This window comes from Anomaloglossus baeobatrachus, unplaced genomic scaffold, assembly GCF_048569485.1.
Source record: "Anomaloglossus baeobatrachus isolate aAnoBae1 unplaced genomic scaffold, aAnoBae1.hap1 Scaffold_2531, whole genome shotgun sequence".
Taxonomy (NCBI): domain Eukaryota; kingdom Metazoa; phylum Chordata; class Amphibia; order Anura; family Aromobatidae; genus Anomaloglossus; species Anomaloglossus baeobatrachus.
In genome coordinates, this window is record NW_027442108.1 from 180,293 (window position 1) to 204,481 (window position 24,189).

At 47.3% G+C, this 24,189-nt stretch overlaps 17 non-coding genes and 1 pseudogene across 17 annotated transcripts; all 18 read right to left on the reverse strand.

Moving 5' to 3' along the window:
* Positions 1-628: 628 nt before the first annotated feature.
* On the reverse strand, positions 629-770 carry LOC142262894 (U2 spliceosomal RNA; annotated as a pseudogene).
* A 1,117-nt stretch (positions 771-1,887) lies between these two features.
* LOC142262824 (U2 spliceosomal RNA) lies at positions 1,888-2,078 on the reverse strand. The gene has a single exon (XR_012730093.1). It is a non-coding gene; the product is annotated as a U2 spliceosomal RNA (small nuclear RNA).
* Positions 2,079-3,195: 1,117 nt separating this feature from the next.
* On the reverse strand, positions 3,196-3,386 carry LOC142262825 (U2 spliceosomal RNA). The gene has a single exon (XR_012730094.1). It is a non-coding gene; the product is annotated as a U2 spliceosomal RNA (small nuclear RNA).
* A 1,117-nt stretch (positions 3,387-4,503) lies between these two features.
* On the reverse strand, positions 4,504-4,694 carry LOC142262827 (U2 spliceosomal RNA). The gene has a single exon (XR_012730095.1). It is a non-coding gene; the product is annotated as a U2 spliceosomal RNA (small nuclear RNA).
* Positions 4,695-5,811: 1,117 nt separating this feature from the next.
* LOC142262828 (U2 spliceosomal RNA) lies at positions 5,812-6,002 on the reverse strand. Its single transcript, XR_012730096.1, has one exon. It is a non-coding gene; the product is annotated as a U2 spliceosomal RNA (small nuclear RNA).
* A 1,117-nt stretch (positions 6,003-7,119) lies between these two features.
* Positions 7,120-7,310, reverse strand: LOC142262850 (U2 spliceosomal RNA). Its single transcript, XR_012730116.1, has one exon. It is a non-coding gene; the product is annotated as a U2 spliceosomal RNA (small nuclear RNA).
* A 1,117-nt stretch (positions 7,311-8,427) lies between these two features.
* Positions 8,428-8,618, reverse strand: LOC142262829 (U2 spliceosomal RNA). Its single transcript, XR_012730097.1, has one exon. It is a non-coding gene; the product is annotated as a U2 spliceosomal RNA (small nuclear RNA).
* Positions 8,619-9,735: 1,117 nt separating this feature from the next.
* LOC142262830 (U2 spliceosomal RNA) lies at positions 9,736-9,926 on the reverse strand. The gene has a single exon (XR_012730098.1). It is a non-coding gene; the product is annotated as a U2 spliceosomal RNA (small nuclear RNA).
* Positions 9,927-11,043: 1,117 nt separating this feature from the next.
* Positions 11,044-11,234, reverse strand: LOC142262831 (U2 spliceosomal RNA). The gene has a single exon (XR_012730099.1). It is a non-coding gene; the product is annotated as a U2 spliceosomal RNA (small nuclear RNA).
* Positions 11,235-12,351: 1,117 nt separating this feature from the next.
* On the reverse strand, positions 12,352-12,542 carry LOC142262832 (U2 spliceosomal RNA). The gene has a single exon (XR_012730100.1). It is a non-coding gene; the product is annotated as a U2 spliceosomal RNA (small nuclear RNA).
* Positions 12,543-13,659: 1,117 nt separating this feature from the next.
* On the reverse strand, positions 13,660-13,850 carry LOC142262833 (U2 spliceosomal RNA). Its single transcript, XR_012730101.1, has one exon. It is a non-coding gene; the product is annotated as a U2 spliceosomal RNA (small nuclear RNA).
* A 1,117-nt stretch (positions 13,851-14,967) lies between these two features.
* LOC142262857 (U2 spliceosomal RNA) lies at positions 14,968-15,159 on the reverse strand. Its single transcript, XR_012730122.1, has one exon. It is a non-coding gene; the product is annotated as a U2 spliceosomal RNA (small nuclear RNA).
* A 1,118-nt stretch (positions 15,160-16,277) lies between these two features.
* On the reverse strand, positions 16,278-16,468 carry LOC142262835 (U2 spliceosomal RNA). Its single transcript, XR_012730103.1, has one exon. It is a non-coding gene; the product is annotated as a U2 spliceosomal RNA (small nuclear RNA).
* Positions 16,469-17,585: 1,117 nt separating this feature from the next.
* LOC142262867 (U2 spliceosomal RNA) lies at positions 17,586-17,781 on the reverse strand. The gene has a single exon (XR_012730130.1). It is a non-coding gene; the product is annotated as a U2 spliceosomal RNA (small nuclear RNA).
* A 1,915-nt stretch (positions 17,782-19,696) lies between these two features.
* LOC142262836 (U2 spliceosomal RNA) lies at positions 19,697-19,887 on the reverse strand. Its single transcript, XR_012730104.1, has one exon. It is a non-coding gene; the product is annotated as a U2 spliceosomal RNA (small nuclear RNA).
* Positions 19,888-21,004: 1,117 nt separating this feature from the next.
* On the reverse strand, positions 21,005-21,195 carry LOC142262838 (U2 spliceosomal RNA). Its single transcript, XR_012730105.1, has one exon. It is a non-coding gene; the product is annotated as a U2 spliceosomal RNA (small nuclear RNA).
* A 1,117-nt stretch (positions 21,196-22,312) lies between these two features.
* Positions 22,313-22,503, reverse strand: LOC142262839 (U2 spliceosomal RNA). The gene has a single exon (XR_012730106.1). It is a non-coding gene; the product is annotated as a U2 spliceosomal RNA (small nuclear RNA).
* Positions 22,504-23,620: 1,117 nt separating this feature from the next.
* LOC142262840 (U2 spliceosomal RNA) lies at positions 23,621-23,811 on the reverse strand. The gene has a single exon (XR_012730107.1). It is a non-coding gene; the product is annotated as a U2 spliceosomal RNA (small nuclear RNA).
* Between the last annotated feature and the right edge of the window lie 378 nt (positions 23,812-24,189).

A 24,189-nucleotide genomic window follows, 5' to 3' on the forward strand; every position in this document is an offset into this window, starting at 1 on the left:
CCAAAAATCAACCCCGTCCCTCCGAGCCAGAAGGCCACAGCGAGGGTCAGGGATCTTCGGTGCTCCCCCAAGCCGAAGCCTGGTTGAGCCTTGTTGTTGCTCCCAGCGTCCACCGAGGCATCTTACCCAAGTGGAGTAGGGAGCTACTAGTCGTTGGTTTCGCAGCCGAGACTGCCCGGACCGTCAACCGGTGTTGGTTTCTCAGCCCAAGGCTGACCGGACCTCCAACCGGGTGTTGGTTTCTCAGTCCAAGGCTGACCGGACCTCCAACCGGGTGTTGGTTTCTCAGCCCAAGGCTAACCGGACCTCCAACCGGGTGTTGGTTTCTCAGCCAAAGCTGACCCGGACCTCCAACCGGGTGTTGGTTTCTCAGCCCAAAGCTGACCGGACTTCCGACCGGGATTATAAAAATTTCCCTTCTTAGCCAGAAGGCCAGGATAGGGCAATATGCTTGGAAAGTATGAATAGGCAAGGCGCGGCGTGCGACAGAGTCTGAGGCTTACCAGGGTCCCAACCTAGCAAGTTCAGACTCCCTCCAGGGTGTCCATTCCTGGGGCACATTGCACCATAACCCCCACACTTACTCAGTCTAATAGCCTCAATCCTGGTAGGGCCATGGTTTCCTCTAGATGGATATACTATCCTCCCAAAGTACTAACAAGTGCAACCTTCCAGTGTGCATTGCATCATTGTACTAAGGTGGCCGGAGCCTTAAACCACCTTTTCGAACAATACTACACTTGATCTTAGCCAAAAGGCCGAGAAGCGATAACCAGAATTGGTTTGGGCCTCGAGTGGCACCCTGGCCTATGCCGGACACATCTTAGGGAGAGAGAGCGAGAGGGAGACAAACCCACGCCTACACAAGACATTTTGTCACCCAAGCCAACCCTTGAAAAGGCTGCTTTGCAGAGCAAAAACAAGAAGAATGGTGCGTTTTGCAGCCGCCGCCCACTGCAATGAATCTGAATAACTCCTCCTTTAGGGCGCAAGCAACTCCCCTCCCCCTTGCAGTCTTTCCAATTCACGATACAAAAAGACGGACAGGACAGGTTGCCTGACTTTCCGTCACTGCCACCCTTTGCCATCCTTACCCGTAGAAAGCCCTTTCATCATCCCCAAACCCTAATCTTTTCCCTTTCCTTCCCAGCCCCCAAACCCTGCCCTCTGTACCTTTCTCACCACCCGCTTCCCTTCTCCTGTCATCCCCCTACCACCCGGGAAAAAAAGAGATTGCCCCCTCCTTCCACTAGCCCACCCTCCCACCCAAAGAACAACTTCTTCTGCGCAGCTTGTTTTCTAGGCAGCAGCGCAATTGTGATGTCATCGGGGGGCATTGTGACAAGCCGCCAGTGTTCCGTCTCTTCATGTTGTGCACTGTTCAAACCGAAAATACATCAACAGGCAGGCTACAGAAAAGCTTACTAACAAAGGTTAGAGAGGGGCTTTCTCAGAGGGCTTTTTACAGTTTGTCTATTCCCAATTAGCCGGTTTAGTATACTTAATGAAAGTACTAATTCTTTCATAGGCCGCCCATTCTTAGTATTTGACGTTCAGGTAACAACAGGTAACTTTATTTGGAGTGGAAGCAGAGAGATAACACCAGATGCCAATTGTAGATCCTCTCACACCTGTGGTCACTGCAGCATCTGACTCCACTTTGTCCAAAAGGGATCTATTCCATTCAATTACACATGATCTAGATTAGACTGACAACAAGATACTGCACGGGACATAGCAGAGTTGGTGAAGTTGAGTGGTGATGAGTTTGCTATTTGGATGAATAAAGCAAGTAAAAAGTGTGTTAGATAAAAATTCATTTCAATTCGCTAATCGGGCTAATATGAATCAGGTGAATCGAGTTCTGCTTTTGGAAACTGGGTTAAGAAGGGGTGCACCGTTCCTGGAGGTACTGCAATACCAGGTCAATGCGTGGAGTGGACAGAGCAAGCTCTTTTTCCATCTCCCTGTTCTAAAAATCCATTTAATATATGGTCCCCAGATAGGGGACGTATCAGATATTAAACTGATAAGAACAGATACTACACTTGATCTTAGCCAAAAGGCCGAGAAGCGATAACCAGAATTGGTTTGGGCCTCGAGTGGCACCCTGGCCTATGCCGGACACATCTTAGGGAGAGAGAGCGAGAGGGAGACAAACCCACGCCTACACAAGACATTTTGTCACCCAAGCCAACCCTTGAAAAGGCTGCTTTGCAGAGCAAAAACAAGAAGAATGGTGCGTTTTGCAGCCGCCGCCCACTGCAATGAATCTGAATAACTCCTCCTTTAGGGCGCAAGCAACTCCCCTCCCCCTTGCAGTCTTTCCAATTCACGATACAAAAAGACGGACAGGACAGGTTGCCTGACTTTCCGTCACTGCCACCCTTTGCCATCCTTACCCGTAGAAAGCCCTTTCATCATCCCCAAACCCTAATCTTTTCCCTTTCCTTCCCAGCCCCCAAACCCTGCCCTCTGTACCTTTCTCACCACCCGCTTCCCTTCTCCTGTCATCCCCCTACCACCCGGGAAAAAAAGAGATTGCCCCCTCCTTCCACTAGCCCACCCTCCCACCCAAAGAACAACTTCTTCTGCGCAGCTTGTTTTCTAGGCAGCAGCGCTATTGTGATGTCATCGGGGGGCATTGTGACAAGCCGCCAGTGTTCCGTCTCTTCATGTTGTGCACTGTTCAAACCGAAAATACATCAACAGGCAGGCTACAGAAAAGCTTACTAACAAAGTTTAGAGAGGGGCTTTCTCAGAGGGCTTTTTACAGTTTGTCTATTCCCAATTAGCCGGTTTAGTATACTTAATGAAAGTACTAATTCTTTCATAGGCCGCCCATTCTTAGTATTTGACGTTCAGGTAACAACAGGTAACTTTATTTGGAGTGGAAGCAGAGAGATAACACCAGATGCCAATTGTAGATCCTCTCACACCTGTGGTCACTGCAGCATCTGACTCCACTTTGTCCAAAAGGGATCTATTCCATTCAATTACACATGATCTAGATTAGACTGACAACAAGATACTGCACGGGACATAGCAGAGTTGGTGAAGTTGAGTGGTGATGAGTTTGCTATTTGGATGAATAAAGCAAGTAAAAAGTGTGTTAGATAAAAATTCATTTCAATTCGCTAATCGGGCTAATATGAATCAGGTGAATCGAGTTCTGCTTTTGGAAACTGGGTTAAGAAGGGGTGCACCGTTCCTGGAGGTACTGCAATACCAGGTCAATGCGTGGAGTGGACAGAGCAAGCTCTTTTTCCATCTCCCTGTTCTAAAAATCCATTTAATATATGGTCCCCAGATAGGGGACGTATCAGATATTAAACTGATAAGAACAGATACTACACTTGATCTTAGCCAAAAGGCCGAGAAGCGATAACCAGAATTGGTTTGGGCCTCGAGTGGCACCCTGGCCTATGCCGGACACATCTTAGGGAGAGAGAGCGAGAGGGAGACAAACCCACGCCTACACAAGACATTTTGTCACCCAAGCCAACCCTTGAAAAGGCTGCTTTGCAGAGCAAAAACAAGAAGAATGGTGCGTTTTGCAGCCGCCGCCCACTGCAATGAATCTGAATAACTCCTCCTTTAGGGCGCAAGCAACTCCCCTCCCCCTTGCAGTCTTTCCAATTCACGATACAAAAAGACGGACAGGACAGGTTGCCTGACTTTCCGTCACTGCCACCCTTTGCCATCCTTACCCGTAGAAAGCCCTTTCATCATCCCCAAACCCTAATCTTTTCCCTTTCCTTCCCAGCCCCCAAACCCTGCCCTCTGTACCTTTCTCACCACCCGCTTCCCTTCTCCTGTCATCCCCCTACCACCCGGGAAAAAAAGAGATTGCCCCCTCCTTCCACTAGCCCACCCTCCCACCCAAAGAACAACTTCTTCTGCGCAGCTTGTTTTCTAGGCAGCAGCGCTATTGTGATGTCATCGGGGGGCATTGTGACAAGCCGCCAGTGTTCCGTCTCTTCATGTTGTGCACTGTTCAAACCGAAAATACATCAACAGGCAGGCTACAGAAAAGCTTACTAACAAAGGTTAGAGAGGGGCTTTCTCAGAGGGCTTTTTACAGTTTGTCTATTCCCAATTAGCCGGTTTAGTATACTTAATGAAAGTACTAATTCTTTCATAGGCCGCCCATTCTTAGTATTTGACGTTCAGGTAACAACAGGTAACTTTATTTGGAGTGGAAGCAGAGAGATAACACCAGATGCCAATTGTAGATCCTCTCACACCTGTGGTCACTGCAGCATCTGACTCCACTTTGTCCAAAAGGGATCTATTCCATTCAATTACACATGATCTAGATTAGACTGACAACAAGATACTGCACGGGACATAGCAGAGTTGGTGAAGTTGAGTGGTGATGAGTTTGCTATTTGGATGAATAAAGCAAGTAAAAAGTGTGTTAGATAAAAATTCATTTCAATTCGCTAATCGGGCTAATATGAATCAGGTGAATCGAGTTCTGCTTTTGGAAACTGGGTTAAGAAGGGGTGCACCGTTCCTGGAGGTACTGCAATACCAGGTCAATGCGTGGAGTGGACAGAGCAAGCTCTTTTTCCATCTCCCTGTTCTAAAAATCCATTTAATATATGGTCCCCAGATAGGGGACGTATCAGATATTAAACTGATAAGAACAGATACTACACTTGATCTTAGCCAAAAGGCCGAGAAGCGATAACCAGAATTGGTTTGGGCCTCGAGTGGCACCCTGGCCTATGCCGGACACATCTTAGGGAGAGAGAGCGAGAGGGAGACAAACCCACGCCTACACAAGACATTTTGTCACCCAAGCCAACCCTTGAAAAGGCTGCTTTGCAGAGCAAAAACAAGAAGAATGGTGCGTTTTGCAGCCGCCGCCCACTGCAATGAATCTGAATAACTCCTCCTTTAGGGCGCAAGCAACTCCCCTCCCCCTTGCAGTCTTTCCAATTCACGATACAAAAAGACGGACAGGACAGGTTGCCTGACTTTCCGTCACTGCCACCCTTTGCCATCCTTACCCGTAGAAAGCCCTTTCATCATCCCCAAACCCTAATCTTTTCCCTTTCCTTCCCAGCCCCCAAACCCTGCCCTCTGTACCTTTCTCACCACCCGCTTCCCTTCTCCTGTCATCCCCCTACCACCCGGGAAAAAAAGAGATTGCCCCCTCCTTCCACTAGCCCACCCTCCCACCCAAAGAACAACTTCTTCTGCGCAGCTTGTTTTCTAGGCAGCAGCGCTATTGTGATGTCATCGGGGGGCATTGTGACAAGCCGCCAGTGTCCCGTCTCTTCATGTTGTGCACTGTTCAAACCGAAAATACATCAACAGGCAGGCTACAGAAAAGCTTACTAACAAAGGTTAGAGAGGGGCTTTCTCAGAGGGCTTTTTACAGTTTGTCTATTCCCAATTAGCCGGTTTAGTATACTTAATGAAAGTACTAATTCTTTCATAGGCCGCCCATTCTTAGTATTTGACGTTCAGGTAACAACAGGTAACTTTATTTGGAGTGGAAGCAGAGAGATAACACCAGATGCCAATTGTAGATCCTCTCACACCTGTGGTCACTGCAGCATCTGACTCCACTTTGTCCAAAAGGGATCTATTCCATTCAATTACACATGATCTAGATTAGACTGACAACAAGATACTGCACGGGACATAGCAGAGTTGGTGAAGTTGAGTGGTGATGAGTTTGCTATTTGGATGAATAAAGCAAGTAAAAAGTGTGTTAGATAAAAATTCATTTCAATTCGCTAATCGGGCTAATATGAATCAGGTGAATCGAGTTCTGCTTTTGGAAACTGGGTTAAGAAGGGGTGCACCGTTCCTGGAGGTACTGCAATACCAGGTCAATGCGTGGAGTGGACAGAGCAAGCTCTTTTTCCATCTCCCTGTTCTAAAAATCCATTTAATATATGGTCCCCAGATAGGGGACGTATCAGATATTAAACTGATAAGAACAGATACTACACTTGATCTTAGCCAAAAGGCCGAGAAGCGATAACCAGAATTGGTTTGGGCCTCGAGTGGCACCCTGGCCTATGCCGGACACATCTTAGGGAGAGAGAGCGAGAGGGAGACAAACCCACGCCTACACAAGACATTTTGTCACCCAAGCCAACCCTTGAAAAGGCTGCTTTGCAGAGCAAAAACAAGAAGAATGGTGCGTTTTGCAGCCGCCGCCCACTGCAATGAATCTGAATAACTCCTCCTTTAGGGCGCAAGCAACTCCCCTCCCCCTTGCAGTCTTTCCAATTCACGATACAAAAAGACGGACAGGACAGGTTGCCTGACTTTCCGTCACTGCCACCCTTTGCCATCCTTACCCGTAGAAAGCCCTTTCATCATCCCCAAACCCTAATCTTTTCCCTTTCCTTCCCAGCCCCCAAACCCTGCCCTCTGTACCTTTCTCACCACCCGCTTCCCTTCTCCTGTCATCCCCCTACCACCCGGGAAAAAAAGAGATTGCCCCCTCCTTCCACTAGCCCACCCTCCCACCCAAAGAACAACTTCTTCTGCGCAGCTTGTTTTCTAGGCAGCAGCGCTATTGTGATGTCATCGGGGGGCATTGTGACAAGCCGCCAGTGTTCCGTCTCTTCATGTTGTGCACTGTTCAAACCGAAAATACATCAACAGGCAGGCTACAGAAAAGCTTACTAACAAAGGTTAGAGAGGGGCTTTCTCAGAGGGCTTTTTACAGTTTGTCTATTCCCAATTAGCCGGTTTAGTATACTTAATGAAAGTACTAATTCTTTCATAGGCCGCCCATTCTTAGTATTTGACGTTCAGGTAACAACAGGTAACTTTATTTGGAGTGGAAGCAGAGAGATAACACCAGATGCCAATTGTAGATCCTCTCACACCTGTGGTCACTGCAGCATCTGACTCCACTTTGTCCAAAAGGGATCTATTCCATTCAATTACACATGATCTAGATTAGACTGACAACAAGATACTGCACGGGACATAGCAGAGTTGGTGAAGTTGAGTGGTGATGAGTTTGCTATTTGGATGAATAAAGCAAGTAAAAAGTGTGTTAGATAAAAATTCATTTCAATTCGCTAATCGGGCTAATATGAATCAGGTGAATCGAGTTCTGCTTTTGGAAACTGGGTTAAGAAGGGGTGCACCGTTCCTGGAGGTACTGCAATACCAGGTCAATGCATGGAGTGGACAGAGCAAGCTCTTTTTCCATCTCCCTGTTCTAAAAATCCATTTAATATATGGTCCCCAGATAGGGGACGTATCAGATATTAAACTGATAAGAACAGATACTACACTTGATCTTAGCCAAAAGGCCGAGAAGCGATAACCAGAATTGGTTTGGGCCTCGAGTGGCACCCTGGCCTATGCCGGACACATCTTAGGGAGAGAGAGCGAGAGGGAGACAAACCCACGCCTACACAAGACATTTTGTCACCCAAGCCAACCCTTGAAAAGGCTGCTTTGCAGAGCAAAAACAAGAAGAATGGTGCGTTTTGCAGCCGCCGCCCACTGCAATGAATCTGAATAACTCCTCCTTTAGGGCGCAAGCAACTCCCCTCCCCCTTGCAGTCTTTCCAATTCACGATACAAAAAGACGGACAGGACAGGTTGCCTGACTTTCCGTCACTGCCACCCTTTGCCATCCTTACCCGTAGAAAGCCCTTTCATCATCCCCAAACCCTAATCTTTTCCCTTTCCTTCCCAGCCCCCAAACCCTGCCCTCTGTACCTTTCTCACCACCCGCTTCCCTTCTCCTGTCATCCCCCTACCACCCGGGAAAAAAAGAGATTGCCCCCTCCTTCCACTAGCCCACCCTCCCACCCAAAGAACAACTTCTTCTGCGCAGCTTGTTTTCTAGGCAGCAGCGCTATTGTGATGTCATCGGGGGGCATTGTGACAAGCCGCCAGTGTTCCGTCTCTTCATGTTGTGCACTGTTCAAACCGAAAATACATCAACAGGCAGGCTACAGAAAAGCTTACTAACAAAGGTTAGAGAGGGGCTTTCTCAGAGGGCTTTTTACAGTTTGTCTATTCCCAATTAGCCGGTTTAGTATACTTAATGAAAGTACTAATTCTTTCATAGGCCGCCCATTCTTAGTATTTGACGTTCAGGTAACAACAGGTAACTTTATTTGGAGTGGAAGCAGAGAGATAACACCAGATGCCAATTGTAGATCCTCTCACACCTGTGGTCACTGCAGCATCTGACTCCACTTTGTCCAAAAGGGATCTATTCCATTCAATTACACATGATCTAGATTAGACTGACAACAAGATACTGCACGGGACATAGCAGAGTTGGTGAAGTTGAGTGGTGATGAGTTTGCTATTTGGATGAATAAAGCAAGTAAAAAGTGTGTTAGATAAAAATTCATTTCAATTCGCTAATCGGGCTAATATGAATCAGGTGAATCGAGTTCTGCTTTTGGAAACTGGGTTAAGAAGGGGTGCACCGTTCCTGGAGGTACTGCAATACCAGGTCAATGCGTGGAGTGGACAGAGCAAGCTCTTTTTCCATCTCCCTGTTCTAAAAATCCATTTAATATATGGTCCCCAGATAGGGGACGTATCAGATATTAAACTGATAAGAACAGATACTACACTTGATCTTAGCCAAAAGGCCGAGAAGCGATAACCAGAATTGGTTTGGGCCTCGAGTGGCACCCTGGCCTATGCCGGACACATCTTAGGGAGAGAGAGCGAGAGGGAGACAAACCCACGCCTACACAAGACATTTTGTCACCCAAGGCAACCCTTGAAAAGGCTGCTTTGCAGAGCAAAAACAAGAAGAATGGTGCGTTTTGCAGCCGCCGCCCACTGCAATGAATCTGAATAACTCCTCCTTTAGGGCGCAAGCAACTCCCCTCCCCCTTGCAGTCTTTCCAATTCACGATACAAAAAGACGGACAGGACAGGTTGCCTGACTTTCCGTCACTGCCACCCTTTGCCATCCTTACCCGTAGAAAGCCCTTTCATCATCCCCAAACCCTAATCTTTTCCCTTTCCTTCCCAGCCCCCAAACCCTGCCCTCTGTACCTTTCTCACCACCCGCTTCCCTTCTCCTGTCATCCCCCTACCACCCGGGAAAAAAAGAGATTGCCCCCTCCTTCCACTAGCCCACCCTCCCACCCAAAGAACAACTTCTTCTGCGCAGCTTGTTTTCTAGGCAGCAGCGCTATTGTGATGTCATCGGGGGGCATTGTGACAAGCCGCCAGTGTTCCGTCTCTTCATGTTGTGCACTGTTCAAACCGAAAATACATCAACAGGCAGGCTACAGAAAAGCTTACTAACAAAGGTTAGAGAGGGGCTTTCTCAGAGGGCTTTTTACAGTTTGTCTATTCCCAATTAGCCGGTTTAGTATACTTAATGAAAGTACTAATTCTTTCATAGGCCGCCCATTCTTAGTATTTGACGTTCAGGTAACAACAGGTAACTTTATTTGGAGTGGAAGCAGAGAGATAACACCAGATGCCAATTGTAGATCCTCTCACACCTGTGGTCACTGCAGCATCTGACTCCACTTTGTCCAAAAGGGATCTATTCCATTCAATTACACATGATCTAGATTAGACTGACAACAAGATACTGCACGGGACATAGCAGAGTTGGTGAAGTTGAGTGGTGATGAGTTTGCTATTTGGATGAATAAAGCAAGTAAAAAGTGTGTTAGATAAAAATTCATTTCAATTCGCTAATCGGGCTAATATGAATCAGGTGAATCGAGTTCTGCTTTTGGAAACTGGGTTAAGAAGGGGTGCACCGTTCCTGGAGGTACTGCAATACCAGGTCAATGCGTGGAGTGGACAGAGCAAGCTCTTTTTCCATCTCCCTGTTCTAAAAATCCATTTAATATATGGTCCCCAGATAGGGGACGTATCAGATATTAAACTGATAAGAACAGATACTACACTTGATCTTAGCCAAAAGGCCGAGAAGCGATAACCAGAATTGGTTTGGGCCTCGAGTGGCACCCTGGCCTATGCCGGACACATCTTAGGGAGAGAGAGCGAGAGGGAGACAAACCCACGCCTACACAAGACATTTTGTCACCCAAGCCAACCCTTGAAAAGGCTGCTTTGCAGAGCAAAAACAAGAAGAATGGTGCGTTTTGCAGCCGCCGCCCACTGCAATGAATCTGAATAACTCCTCCTTTAGGGCGCAAGCAACTCCCCTCCCCCTTGCAGTCTTTCCAATTCACGATACAAAAAGACGGACAGGACAGGTTGCCTGACTTTCCGTCACTGCCACCCTTTGCCATCCTTACCCGTAGAAAGCCCTTTCATCATCCCCAAACCCTAATCTTTTCCCTTTCCTTCCCAGCCCCCAAACCCTGCCCTCTGTACCTTTCTCACCACCCGCTTCCCTTCTCCTGTCATCCCCCTACCACCCGGGAAAAAAAGAGATTGCCCCCTCCTTCCACTAGCCCACCCTCCCACCCAAAGAACAACTTCTTCTGCGCAGCTTGTTTTCTAGGCAGCAGCGCTATTGTGATGTCATCGGGGGGCATTGTGACAAGCCGCCAGTGTTCCGTCTCTTCATGTTGTGCACTGTTCAAACCGAAAATACATCAACAGGCAGGCTACAGAAAAGCTTACTAACAAAGGTTAGAGAGGGGCTTTCTCAGAGGGCTTTTTACAGTTTGTCTATTCCCAATTAGCCGGTTTAGTATACTTAATGAAAGTACTAATTCTTTCATAGGCCGCCCATTTTTAGTATTTGACGTTCAGGTAACAACAGGTAACTTTATTTGGAGTGGAAGCAGAGAGATAACACCAGATGCCAATTGTAGATCCTCTCACACCTGTGGTCACTGCAGCATCTGACTCCACTTTGTCCAAAAGGGATCTATTCCATTCAATTACACATGATCTAGATTAGACTGACAACAAGATACTGCACGGGACATAGCAGAGTTGGTGAAGTTGAGTGGTGATGAGTTTGCTATTTGGATGAATAAAGCAAGTAAAAAGTGTGTTAGATAAAAATTCATTTCAATTCGCTAATCGGGCTAATATGAATCAGGTGAATCGAGTTCTGCTTTTGGAAACTGGGTTAAGAAGGGGTGCACCGTTCCTGGAGGTACTGCAATACCAGGTCAATGCGTGGAGTGGACAGAGCAAGCTCTTTTTCCATCTCCCTGTTCTAAAAATCCATTTAATATATGGTCCCCAGATAGGGGACGTATCAGATATTAAACTGATAAGAACAGATACTACACTTGATCTTAGCCAAAAGGCCGAGAAGCGATAACCAGAATTGGTTTGGGCCTCGAGTGGCACCCTGGCCTATGCCGGACACATCTTAGGGAGAGAGAGCGAGAGGGAGACAAACCCACGCCTACACAAGACATTTTGTCACCCAAGCCAACCCTTGAAAAGGCTGCTTTGCAGAGCAAAAACAAGAAGAATGGTGCGTTTTGCAGCCGCCGCCCACTGCAATGAATCTGAATAACTCCTCCTTTAGGGCGCAAGCAACTCCCCTCCCCCTTGCAGTCTTTCCAATTCACGATACAAAAAGACGGACAGGACAGGTTGCCTGACTTTCCGTCACTGCCACCCTTTGCCATCCTTACCCGTAGAAAGCCCTTTCATCATCCCCAAACCCTAATCTTTTCCCTTTCCTTCCCAGCCCCCAAACCCTGCCCTCTGTACCTTTCTCACCACCCGCTTCCCTTCTCCTGTCATCCCCCTACCACCCGGGAAAAAAAGAGATTGCCCCCTCCTTCCACTAGCCCACCCTCCCACCCAAAGAACAACTTCTTCTGCGCAGCTTGTTTTCTAGGCAGCAGCGCTATTGTGATGTCATCGGGGGGCATTGTGACAAGCCGCCAGTGTTCCGTCTCTTCATGTTGTGCACTGTTCAAACCGAAAATACATCAACAGGCAGGCTACAGAAAAGCTTACTAACAAAGGTTAGAGAGGGGCTTTCTCAGAGGGCTTTTTACAGTTTGTCTATTCCCAATTAGCCGGTTTAGTATACTTAATGAAAGTACTAATTCTTTCATAGGCCGCCCATTTTTAGTATTTGACGTTCAGGTAACAACAGGTAACTTTATTTGGAGTGGAAGCAGAGAGATAACACCAGATGCCAATTGTAGATCCTCTCACACCTGTGGTCACTGCAGCATCTGACTCCACTTTGTCCAAAAGGGATCTATTCCATTCAATTACACATGATCTAGATTAGACTGACAACAAGATACTGCACGGGACATAGCAGAGTTGGTGAAGTTGAGTGGTGATGAGTTTGCTATTTGGATGAATAAAGCAAGTAAAAAGTGTGTTAGATAAAAATTCATTTCAATTCGCTAATCGGGCTAATATGAATCAGGTGAATCGAGTTCTGCTTTTGGAAACTGGGTTAAGAAGGGGTGCACCGTTCCTGGAGGTACTGCAATACCAGGTCAATGCGTGGAGTGGACAGAGCAAGCTCTTTTTCCATCTCCCTGTTCTAAAAATCCATTTAATATATGGTCCCCAGATAGGGGACGTATCAGATATTAAACTGATAAGAACAGATACTACACTTGATCTTAGCCAAAAGGCCGAGAAGCGATAACCAGAATTGGTTTGGGCCTCGAGTGGCACCCTGGCCTATGCCGGACACATCTTAGGGAGAGAGAGCGAGAGGGAGACAAACCCACGCCTACACAAGACATTTTGTCACCCAAGCCAACCCTTGAAAAGGCTGCTTTGCAGAGCAAAAACAAGAAGAATGGTGCGTTTTGCAGCCGCCGCCCACTGCAATGAATCTGAATAACTCCTCCTTTAGGGCGCAAGCAACTCCCCTCCCCCTTGCAGTCTTTCCAATTCACGATACAAAAAGACGGACAGGACAGGTTGCCTGACTTTCCGTCACTGCCACCCTTTGCCATCCTTACCCGTAGAAAGCCCTTTCATCATCCCCAAACCCTAATCTTTTCCCTTTCCTTCCCAGCCCCCAAACCCTGCCCTCTGTACCTTTCTCACCACCCGCTTCCCTTCTCCTGTCATCCCCCTACCACCCGGGAAAAAAAGAGATTGCCCCCTCCTTCCACTAGCCCACCCTCCCACCCAAAGAACAACTTCTTCTGCGCAGCTTGTTTTCTAGGCAGCAGCGCTATTGTGATGTCATCGGGGGGCATTGTGACAAGCCGCCAGTGTTCCGTCTCTTCATGTTGTGCACTGTTCAAACCGAAAATACATCAACAGGCAGGCTACAGAAAAGCTTACTAACAAAGGTTAGAGAGGGGCTTTCTCAGAGGGCTTTTTACAGTTTGTCTATTCCCAATTAGCCGGTTTAGTATACTTAATGAAAGTACTAATTCTTTCATAGGCCGCCCATTCTTAGTATTTGACGTTCAGGTAACAACAGGTAACTTTATTTGGAGTGGAAGCAGAGAGATAACACCAGATGCCAATTGTAGATCCTCTCACACCTGTGGTCACTGCAGCATCTGACTCCACTTTGTCCAAAAGGGATCTATTCCATTCAATTACACATGATCTAGATTAGACTGACAACAAGATACTGCACGGGACATAGCAGAGTTGGTGAAGTTGAGTGGTGATGAGTTTGCTATTTGGATGAATAAAGCAAGTAAAAAGTGTGTTAGATAAAAATTCATTTCAATTCGCTAATCGGGCTAATATGAATCAGGTGAATCGAGTTCTGCTTTTGGAAACTGGGTTAAGAAGGGGTGCACCGTTCCTGGAGGTACTGCAATACCAGGTCAATGCGTGGAGTGGACAGAGCAAGCTCTTTTTCCATCTCCCTGTTCTAAAAATCCATTTAATATATGGTCCCCAGATAGGGGACGTATCAGATATTAAACTGATAAGAACAGATACTACACTTGATCTTAGCCAAAAGGCCGAGAAGCGATAACCAGAATTGGTTTGGGCCTCGAGTGGCACCCTGGCCTATGCCGGACACATCTTAGGGAGAGAGAGCGAGAGGGAGACAAACCCACGCCTACACAAGACATTTTGTCACCCAAGCCAACCCTTGAAAAGGCTGCTTTGCAGAGCAAAAACAAGAAGAATGGTGCGTTTTGCAGCCGCCGCCCACTGCAATGAATCTGAATAACTCCTCCTTTAGGGCGCAAGCAACTCCCCTCCCCCTTGCAGTCTTTCCAATTCACGATACAAAAAGACGGACAGGACAGGTTGCCTGACTTTCCGTCACTGCCACCCTTTGCCATCCTTACCCGTAGAAAGCCCTTTCATCATCCCCAAACCCTAATCTTTTCCCTTTCCTTCCCAGCCCCCAAACCCTGCCCTCTGTACCTTTCTCACCACCCGCTTCCCTTCTCCTGTCATCCCCCTACCACCCGGGAAAAAAAGAGATTGCCCCCTCCTTCCACTAGCCCACCCTCCCACCCAAAGAACAACTTCTTCTGCGCAGCTTGTTTTCTAGGCAGCAGCGCTATTGTGATGTCATCGGGGGGCATTGTGACAAGCCGCCAGTGTTCCGTCTCTTCATGTTGTGCACTGTTCAAACCGAAAATACATCAACAGGCAGGCTACAGAAAAGCTTACTAACAAAGGTTAGAGAGGGGCTTTCTCAGAGGGCTTTTTACAGTTTGTCTATTCCCAATTAGCCGGTTTAGTATACTTAATGAAAGTACTAATTCTTTCATAGGCCGCCCATTCTTAGTATTTGACGTTCAGGTAACAACAGGTAACTTTATTTGGAGTGGAAGCAGAGAGATAACACCAGATGCCAATTGTAGATCCTCTCACACCTGTGGTCACTGCAGCATCTGACTCCACTTTGTCCAAAAGGGATCTATTCCATTCAATTACACATGATCTAGATTAGACTGACAACAAGATACTGCACGGGACATAGCAGAGTTGGTGAAGTTGAGTGGTGATGAGTTTGCTATTTGGATGAATAAAGCAAGTAAAAAGTGTGTTAGATAAAAATTCATTTCAATTCGCTAATCGGGCTAATATGAATCAGGTGAATCGAGTTCTGCTTTTGGAAACTGGGTTAAGAAGGGGTGCACCGTTCCTGGAGGTACTGCAATACCAGGTCAATGCGTGGAGTGGACAGAGCAAGCTCTTTTTCCATCTCCCTGTTCTAAAAAATCCATTTAATATATGGTCCCCAGATAGGGGACGTATCAGATATTAAACTGATAAGAACAGATACTACACTTGATCTTAGCCAAAAGGCCGAGAAGCGATAACCAGAATTGGTTTGGGCCTCGAGTGGCACCCTGGCCTATGCCGGACACATCTTAGGGAGAGAGAGCGAGAGGGAGACAAACCCACGCCTACACAAGACATTTTGTCACCCAAGCCAACCCTTGAAAAGGCTGCTTTGCAGAGCAAAAACAAGAAGAATGGTGCGTTTTGCAGCCGCCGCCCACTGCAATGAATCTGAATAACTCCTCCTTTAGGGCGCAAGCAACTCCCCTCCCCCTTGCAGTCTTTCCAATTCACGATACAAAAAGACGGACAGGACAGGTTGCCTGACTTTCCGTCACTGCCACCCTTTGCCATCCTTACCCGTAGAAAGCCCTTTCATCATCCCCAAACCCTAATCTTTTCCCTTTCCTTCCCAGCCCCCAAACCCTGCCCTCTGTACCTTTCTCACCACCCCGCTTCCCTTCTCCTGTCATCCCCCTACCACCCGGGAAAAAAAGAGATTGCCCCCTCCTTCCACTAGCCCACCCTCCCACCCAAAGAACAACTTCTTCTGCGCAGCTTGTTTTCTAGGCAGCAGCGCTATTGTGATGTCATCGGGGGGCATTGTGACAAGCCGCCAGTGTTCCGTCTCTTCATGTTGTGCACTGTTCAAACCGAAAATACATCAACAGGCAGGCTACAGAAAAGCTTACTAACAAAGGTTAGAGAGGGGCTTTCTCAGAGGGCTTTTTACAGTTTGTCTATTCCCAATTAGCCGGTTTAGTATACTTAATGAAAGTACTAATTCTTTCATAGGCCGCCCATTCTTAGTATTTGACGTTCAGGTAACAACAGGTAACTTTATTTGGAGTGGAAGCAGAGAGATAACACCAGATGCCAATTGTAGATCCTCTCACACCTGTGGTCACTGCAGCATCTGACTCCACTTTGTCCAAAAGGGATCTATTCCATTCAATTACACATGATCTAGATTAGACTGACAACAAGATACTGCACGGGACATAGCAGAGTTGGTGAAGTTGAGTGGTGATGAGTTTGCTATTTGGATGAATAAAGCAAGTAAAAAGTGTGTTAGATAAAAATTCATTTCAATTCGCTAATCGGGCTAATATGAATCAGGTGAATCGAGTTCTGCTTTTGGAAACTGGGTTAAGAAGGGGTGCACCGTTCCTGGAGGTACTGCAATACCAGGTCAATGCGTGGAGTGGACAGAGCAAGCTCTTTTTCCATCTCCCTGTTCTAAAAATCCATTTAATATATGGTCCCCAGATAGGGGACGTATCAGATATTAAACTGATAAGAACAGATACTACACTTGATCTTAGCCAAAAGGCCGAGAAGCGATAACCAGAATTGGTTTGGGCCTCGAGTGGCACCCTGGCCTATGCCGGACACATCTTAGGGAGAGAGAGCGAGAGGGAGACAAACCCACGCCTACACAAGACATTTTGTCACCCAAGCCAACCCTTGAAAAGGCTGCTTTGCAGAGCAAAAACAAGAAGAATGGTGCGTTTTGCAGCCGCCGCCCACTGCAATGAATCTGAATAACTCCTCCTTTAGGGCGCAAGCAACTCCCCTCCCCCTTGCAGTCTTTCCAATTCACGATACAAAAAGACGGACAGGACAGGTTGCCTGACTTTCCGTCACTGCCACCCTTTGCCATCCTTACCCGTAGAAAGCCCTTTCATCATCCCCAAACCCTAATCTTTTCCCTTTCCTTCCCAGCCCCCAAACCCTGCCCTCTGTACCTTTCTCACCACCCGCTTCCCTTCTCCTGTCATCCCCCTACCACCCGGGAAAAAAAGAGATTGCCCCCTCCTTCCACTAGCCCACCCTCCCACCCAAAGAACAACTTCTTCTGCGCAGCTTGTTTTCTAGGCAGCAGCGCTATTGTGATGTCATCGGGGGGCATTGTGACAAGCCGCCAGTGTTCCGTCTCTTCATGTTGTGCACTGTTCAAACCGAAAATACATCAACAGGCAGGCTACAGAAAAGCTTACTAACAAAGGTTAGAGAGGGGCTTTCTCAGAGGGCTTTTTACAGTTTGTCTATTCCCAATTAGCCGGTTTAGTATACTTAATGAAAGTACTAATTCTTTCATAGGCCGCCCATTCTTAGTATTTGACGTTCAGGTAACAACAGGTAACTTTATTTGGAGTGGAAGCAGAGAGATAACACCAGATGCCAATTGTAGATCCTCTCACACCTGTGGTCACTGCAGCATCTGACTCCACTTTGTCCAAAAGGGATCTATTCCATTCAATTACACATGATCTAGATTAGACTGACAACAAGATACTGCACGGGACATAGCAGAGTTGGTGAAGTTGAGTGGTGATGAGTTTGCTATTTGGATGAATAAAGCAAGTAAAAAGTGTGTTAGATAAAAATTCATTTCAATTCGCTAATCGGGCTAATATGAATCAGGTGAATCGAGTTCTGCTTTTGGAAACTGGGTTAAGAAGGGGTGCACCGTTCCTGGAGGTACTGCAATACCAGGTCAATGCGTGGAGTGGACAGAGCAAGCTCTTTTTCCATCTCCCTGTTCTAAAAATCCATTTAATATATGGTCCCCAGATAGGGGACGTATCAGATATTAAACTGATAAGAACAGATTTTGATTTAATGAAGCTTTCCAAAGCACCACAAAAAATGCATGACCGAAGTCACACCAAAAACAGTGCAAAGGCTAGGATTCGTGTGGACCCCACCGTGAGGAGAGGGTCCCCAAAAATCAACCCCGTCCCTCCGAGCCAGAAGGCCACAGCAAGGGTCAGGGATCTTCGGTGCTCCACCAAGCCGAAGCCTGGTTGAGCCTTGTTGTTGCTCCCAGCGTCCACCCAGGCATCTTACCCAAGTGGAGTAGAGAGCTACTAGTTGTTGGTTTCGCAGCCGAAACTGCCCGGACCGTCAACCGGTGTTGGTTTCTCAGCCCAAGGCTAACCGGACCTCCAACCGGGTGTTGGTTTCTCAGCCGAAGCTGACCCAGACCTCCAACCGGGTGTTGGTTTCTCAGCCGAAGCTGACCCGGACCTCCAACCGGGTGTTAGTTTCTCAGCCCAAAGCTGACCAGACCTCCGACCGGGATTATAAAAATTTCCCTTCCTAGCCAGAAGGCCAGGATAGGGTAATATGCTCAAAAAGTATGAAAAGGCAAGGTACGGTGTGCTACAGAGCCCAAGGCTTGCCGGGGTCCCAAGCCAGCAAGCTCAGACTCACTCCAGGGTCGTCAGTCCTGGGGCACGTTGTACCATAGCCCCCCACCCTTACTCAGTCTAATAGCCTCGATCCTGGTAGGGCCATGTTTTCCTCTTGATGAATATACTATCCACCCAGAGTACTAGCAAGCGCAACCTTCCAGTGTGCATTGTATCATTGTACTAAGGTGGCCTGGAGCTTAAACCACCTCTTCGAACAACACTACACTTGATCTTAGCCAAAAGGCCGAGAAGCGATAACCAGAATTGGTTTGGGCCTCGAGTGGCACCCTGGCCTATGCCGGACACATCTTAGGGAGAGAGAGCGAGAGGGAGACAAACCCACGCCTACACAAGACATTTTGTCACCCAAGCCAACCCTTGAAAAGGCTGCTTTGCAGAGCAAAAACAAGAAGAATGGTGCGTTTTGCAGCCGCCGCCCACTGCAATGAATCTGAATAACTCCTCCTTTAGGGCGCAAGCAACTCCCCTCCCCCTTGCAGTCTTTCCAATTCACGATACAAAAAGACGGACAGGACAGGTTGCCTGACTTTCCGTCACTGCCACCCTTTGCCATCCTTACCCGTAGAAAGCCCTTTCATCATCCCCAAACCCTAATCTTTTCCCTTTCCTTCCCAGCCCCCAAACCCTGCCCTCTGTACCTTTCTCACCACCCGCTTCCCTTCTCCTGTCATCCCCCTACCACCCGGGAAAAAAAGAGATTGCCCCCTCCTTCCACTAGCCCACCCTCCCACCCAAAGAACAACTTCTTCTGCGCAGCTTGTTTTCTAGGCAGCAGCGCTATTGTGATGTCATCGGGGGGCATTGTGACAAGCCGCCAGTGTTCCGTCTCTTCATGTTGTGCACTGTTCAAACCGAAAATACATCAACAGGCAGGCTACAGAAAAGCTTACTAACAAAGGTTAGAGAGGGGCTTTCTCAGAGGGCTTTTTACAGTTTGTCTATTCCCAATTAGCCGGTTTAGTATACTTAATGAAAGTACTAATTCTTTCATAGGCCGCCCATTCTTAGTATTTGACGTTCAGGTAACAACAGGTAACTTTATTTGGAGTGGAAGCAGAGAGATAACACCAGATGCCAATTGTAGATCCTCTCACACCTGTGGTCACTGCAGCATCTGACTCCACTTTGTCCAAAAGGGATCTATTCCATTCAATTACACATGATCTAGATTAGACTGACAACAAGATACTGCACGGGACATAGCAGAGTTGGTGAAGTTGAGTGGTGATGAGTTTGCTATTTGGATGAATAAAGCAAGTAAAAAGTGTGTTAGATAAAAATTCATTTCAATTCGCTAATCGGGCTAATATGAATCAGGTGAATCGAGTTCTGCTTTTGGAAACTGGGTTAAGAAGGGGTGCACCGTTCCTGGAGGTACTGCAATACCAGGTCAATGCGTGGAGTGGACAGAGCAAGCTCTTTTTCCATCTCCCTGTTCTAAAAATCCATTTAATATATGGTCCCCAGATAGGGGACGTATCAGATATTAAACTGATAAGAACAGATACTACACTTGATCTTAGCCAAAAGGCCGAGAAGCGATAACCAGAATTGGTTTGGGCCTCGAGTGGCACCCTGGCCTATGCCGGACACATCTTAGGGAGAGAGAGCGAGAGGGAGACAAACCCACGCCTACACAAGACATTTTGTCACCCAAGCCAACCCTTGAAAAGGCTGCTTTGCAGAGCAAAAACAAGAAGAATGGTGCGTTTTGCAGCCGCCGCCCACTGCAATGAATCTGAATAACTCCTCCTTTAGGGCGCAAGCAACTCCCCTCCCCCTTGCAGTCTTTCCAATTCACGATACAAAAAGACGGACAGGACAGGTTGCCTGACTTTCCGTCACTGCCACCCTTTGCCATCCTTACCCGTAGAAAGCCCTTTCATCATCCCCAAACCCTAATCTTTTCCCTTTCCTTCCCAGCCCCCAAACCCTGCCCTCTGTACCTTTCTCACCACCCGCTTCCCTTCTCCTGTCATCCCCCTACCACCCGGGAAAAAAAGAGATTGCCCCCTCCTTCCACTAGCCCACCCTCCCACCCAAAGAACAACTTCTTCTGCGCAGCTTGTTTTCTAGGCAGCAGCGCTATTGTGATGTCATCGGGGGGCATTGTGACAAGCCGCCAGTGTTCCGTCTCTTCATGTTGTGCACTGTTCAAACCGAAAATACATCAACAGGCAGGCTACAGAAAAGCTTACTAACAAAGGTTAGAGAGGGGCTTTCTCAGAGGGCTTTTTACAGTTTGTCTATTCCCAATTAGCCGGTTTAGTATACTTAATGAAAGTACTAATTCTTTCATAGGCCGCCCATTCTTAGTATTTGACGTTCAGGTAACAACAGGTAACTTTATTTGGAGTGGAAGCAGAGAGATAACACCAGATGCCAATTGTAGATCCTCTCACACCTGTGGTCACTGCAGCATCTGACTCCACTTTGTCCAAAAGGGATCTATTCCATTCAATTACACATGATCTAGATTAGACTGACAACAAGATACTGCACGGGACATAGCAGAGTTGGTGAAGTTGAGTGGTGATGAGTTTGCTATTTGGATGAATAAAGCAAGTAAAAAGTGTGTTAGATAAAAATTCATTTCAATTCGCTAATCGGGCTAATATGAATCAGGTGAATCGAGTTCTGCTTTTGGAAACTGGGTTAAGAAGGGGTGCACCGTTCCTGGAGGTACTGCAATACCAGGTCAATGCGTGGAGTGGACAGAGCAAGCTCTTTTTCCATCTCCCTGTTCTAAAAATCCATTTAATATATGGTCCCCAGATAGGGGACGTATCAGATATTAAACTGATAAGAACAGATACTACACTTGATCTTAGCCAAAAGGCCGAGAAGCGATAACCAGAATTGGTTTGGGCCTCGAGTGGCACCCTGGCCTATGCCGGACACATCTTAGGGAGAGAGAGCGAGAGGGAGACAAACCCACGCCTACACAAGACATTTTGTCACCCAAGCCAACCCTTGAAAAGGCTGCTTTGCAGAGCAAAAACAAGAAGAATGGTGCGTTTTGCAGCCGCCGCCCACTGCAATGAATCTGAATAACTCCTCCTTTAGGGCGCAAGCAACTCCCCTCCCCCTTGCAGTCTTTCCAATTCACGATACAAAAAGACGGACAGGACAGGTTGCCTGACTTTCCGTCACTGCCACCCTTTGCCATCCTTACCCGTAGAAAGCCCTTTCATCATCCCCAAACCCTAATCTTTTCCCTTTCCTTCCCAGCCCCCAAACCCTGCCCTCTGTACCTTTCTCACCACCCGCTTCCCTTCTCCTGTCATCCCCCTACCACCCGGGAAAAAAAGAGATTGCCCCCTCCTTCCACTAGCCCACCCTCCCACCCAAAGAACAACTTCTTCTGCGCAGCTTGTTTTCTAGGCAGCAGCGCTATTGTGATGTCATCGGGGGGCATTGTGACAAGCCGCCAGTGTTCCGTCTCTTCATGTTGTGCACTGTTCAAACCGAAAATACATCAACAGGCAGGCTACAGAAAAGCTTACTAACAAAGGTTAGAGAGGGGCTTTCTCAGAGGGCTTTTTACAGTTTGTCTATTCCCAATTAGCCGGTTTAGTATACTTAATGAAAGTACTAATTCTTTCATAGGCCGCCCATTCTTAGTATTTGACGTTCAGGTAACAACAGGTAACTTTATTTGGAGTGGAAGCAGAGAGATAACACCAGATGCCAATTGTAGATCCTCTCACACCTGTGGTCACTGCAGCATCTGACTCCACTTTGTCCAAAAGGGATCTATTCCATTCAATTACACATGATCTAGATTAGACTGACAACAAGATACTGCACGGGACATAGCAGAGTTGGTGAAGTTGAGTGGTGATGAGTTTGCTATTTGGATGAATAAAGCAAGTAAAAAGTGTGTTAGATAAAAATTCATTTCAATTCGCTAATCGGGCTAATATGAATCAGGTGAATCGAGTTCTGCTTTTGGAAACTGGGTTAAGAAGGGGTGCACCGTTCCTGGAGGTACTGCAATACCAGGTCAATGCGTGGAGTGGACAGAGCAAGCTCTTTTTCCATCTCCCTGTTCTAAAAATCCATTTAATATATGGTCCCCAGATAGGGGACGTATCAGATATTAAACTGATAAGAACAGATACTACACTTGATCTTAGCCAAAAGGCCGAGAAGCGATAACCAGAATTGGTTTGGGCCTCGAGTGGCACCCTGGCCTATGCCGGACACATCTTAGGGAGAGAGAGCGAGAGGGAGACAAACCCACGCCTACACAAGACATTTTGTCACCCAAGCCAACCCTTGAAAAGGCTGCTTTGCAGAGCAAAAACAAGAAGAATGGTGCGTTTTGCAGCCGCCGCCCACTGCAATGAATCTGAATAACTCCTCCTTTAGGGCGCAAGCAACTCCCCTCCCCCTTGCAGTCTTTCCAATTCACGATACAAAAAGACGGACAGGACAGGTTGCCTGACTTTCCGTCACTGCCACCCTTTGCCATCCTTACCCGTAGAAAGCCCTTTCATCATCCCCAAACCCTAATCTTTTCCCTTTCCTTCCCAGCCCCCAAACCCTGCCCTCTGTACCTTTCTCACCACCCGCTTCCCTTCTCCTGTCATCCCCCTACCACCCGGGAAAAAAAGAGATTGCCCCCTCCTTCCACTAGCCCACCCTCCCACCCAAAGAACAACTTCTTCTGCGCAGCTTGTTTTCTAGGCAGCAGCGCTATTGTGATGTCATCGGGGGGCATTGTGACAAGCCGCCAGTGTTCCGTCTCTTCATGTTGTGCACTGTTCAAACCGAAAATACATCAACAGGCAGGCTACAGAAAAGCTTACTAACAAAGGTTAGAGAGGGGCTTTCTCAGAGGGCTTTTTACAGTTTGTCTATTCCCAATTAGCCGGTTTAGTATACTTAATGAAAGTACTAATTCTTTCATAGGCCGCCCATTCTTAGTATTTGACGTTCAGGTAACAACAGGTAACTTTATTTGGAGTGGAAGCAGAGAGATAACACCAGATGCCAATTGTAGATCCTCTCACACCTGTGGTCACTGCAGCATCTGACTCCACTTTGTCCAAAAGGGATCTATTCCATTCAATTACACATGATCTAGATTAGACTGACAACAAGATACTGCACGGGACATAGCAGAGTTGGTGAAGTTGAGTGGTGATGAGTTTGCTATTTGGATGAATAAAGCAAGTAAAAAGTGTGTTAGATAAAAATTCATTTCAATTCGCTAATCGGGCTAATATGAATCAGGTGAATCGAGTTCTGCTTTTGGAAACTGGGTTAAGAAGGGGTGCACCGTTCCTGGAGGTACTGCAATACCAGGTCAATGCGTGGAGTGGACAGAGCAAGCTCTTTTTCCATCTCCCTGTTCTAAAAATCCATTTAATATATGGTCCCCAGATAGGGGACGTATCAGATATTAAACTGATAAGAACAGATACTACACTTGATCTTAGCCAAAAGGCCGAGAAGCGATAACCAGAATTGGTTTGGGCCTCGAGTGGCACCTTGGCCTATGCCGGACACATCTTAGGGAGAGAGAGCGAGAGGGAGACAAACCCACGCCTACACAAGACATTTTGTCACCCAAGCCAACCCTTGAAAAGGCTGCTTTGCAGAGCAAAAACAAGAAGAATGGTGCGTTTTGCAGCCGCCGCCCACTGCAATGAATCTGAATAACTCCTCCTTTAGGGCGCAAGCAACTCCCCTCCCCCTTGCAGTCTTTCCAATTCACGATACAAAAAGACGGACAGGACAGGTTGCCTGACTTTCCGTCACTGCCACCCTTTGCCATCCTTACCCGTAGAAAGCCCTTTCATCATCCCCAAACCCTAATCTTTTCCCTTTCCTTCCC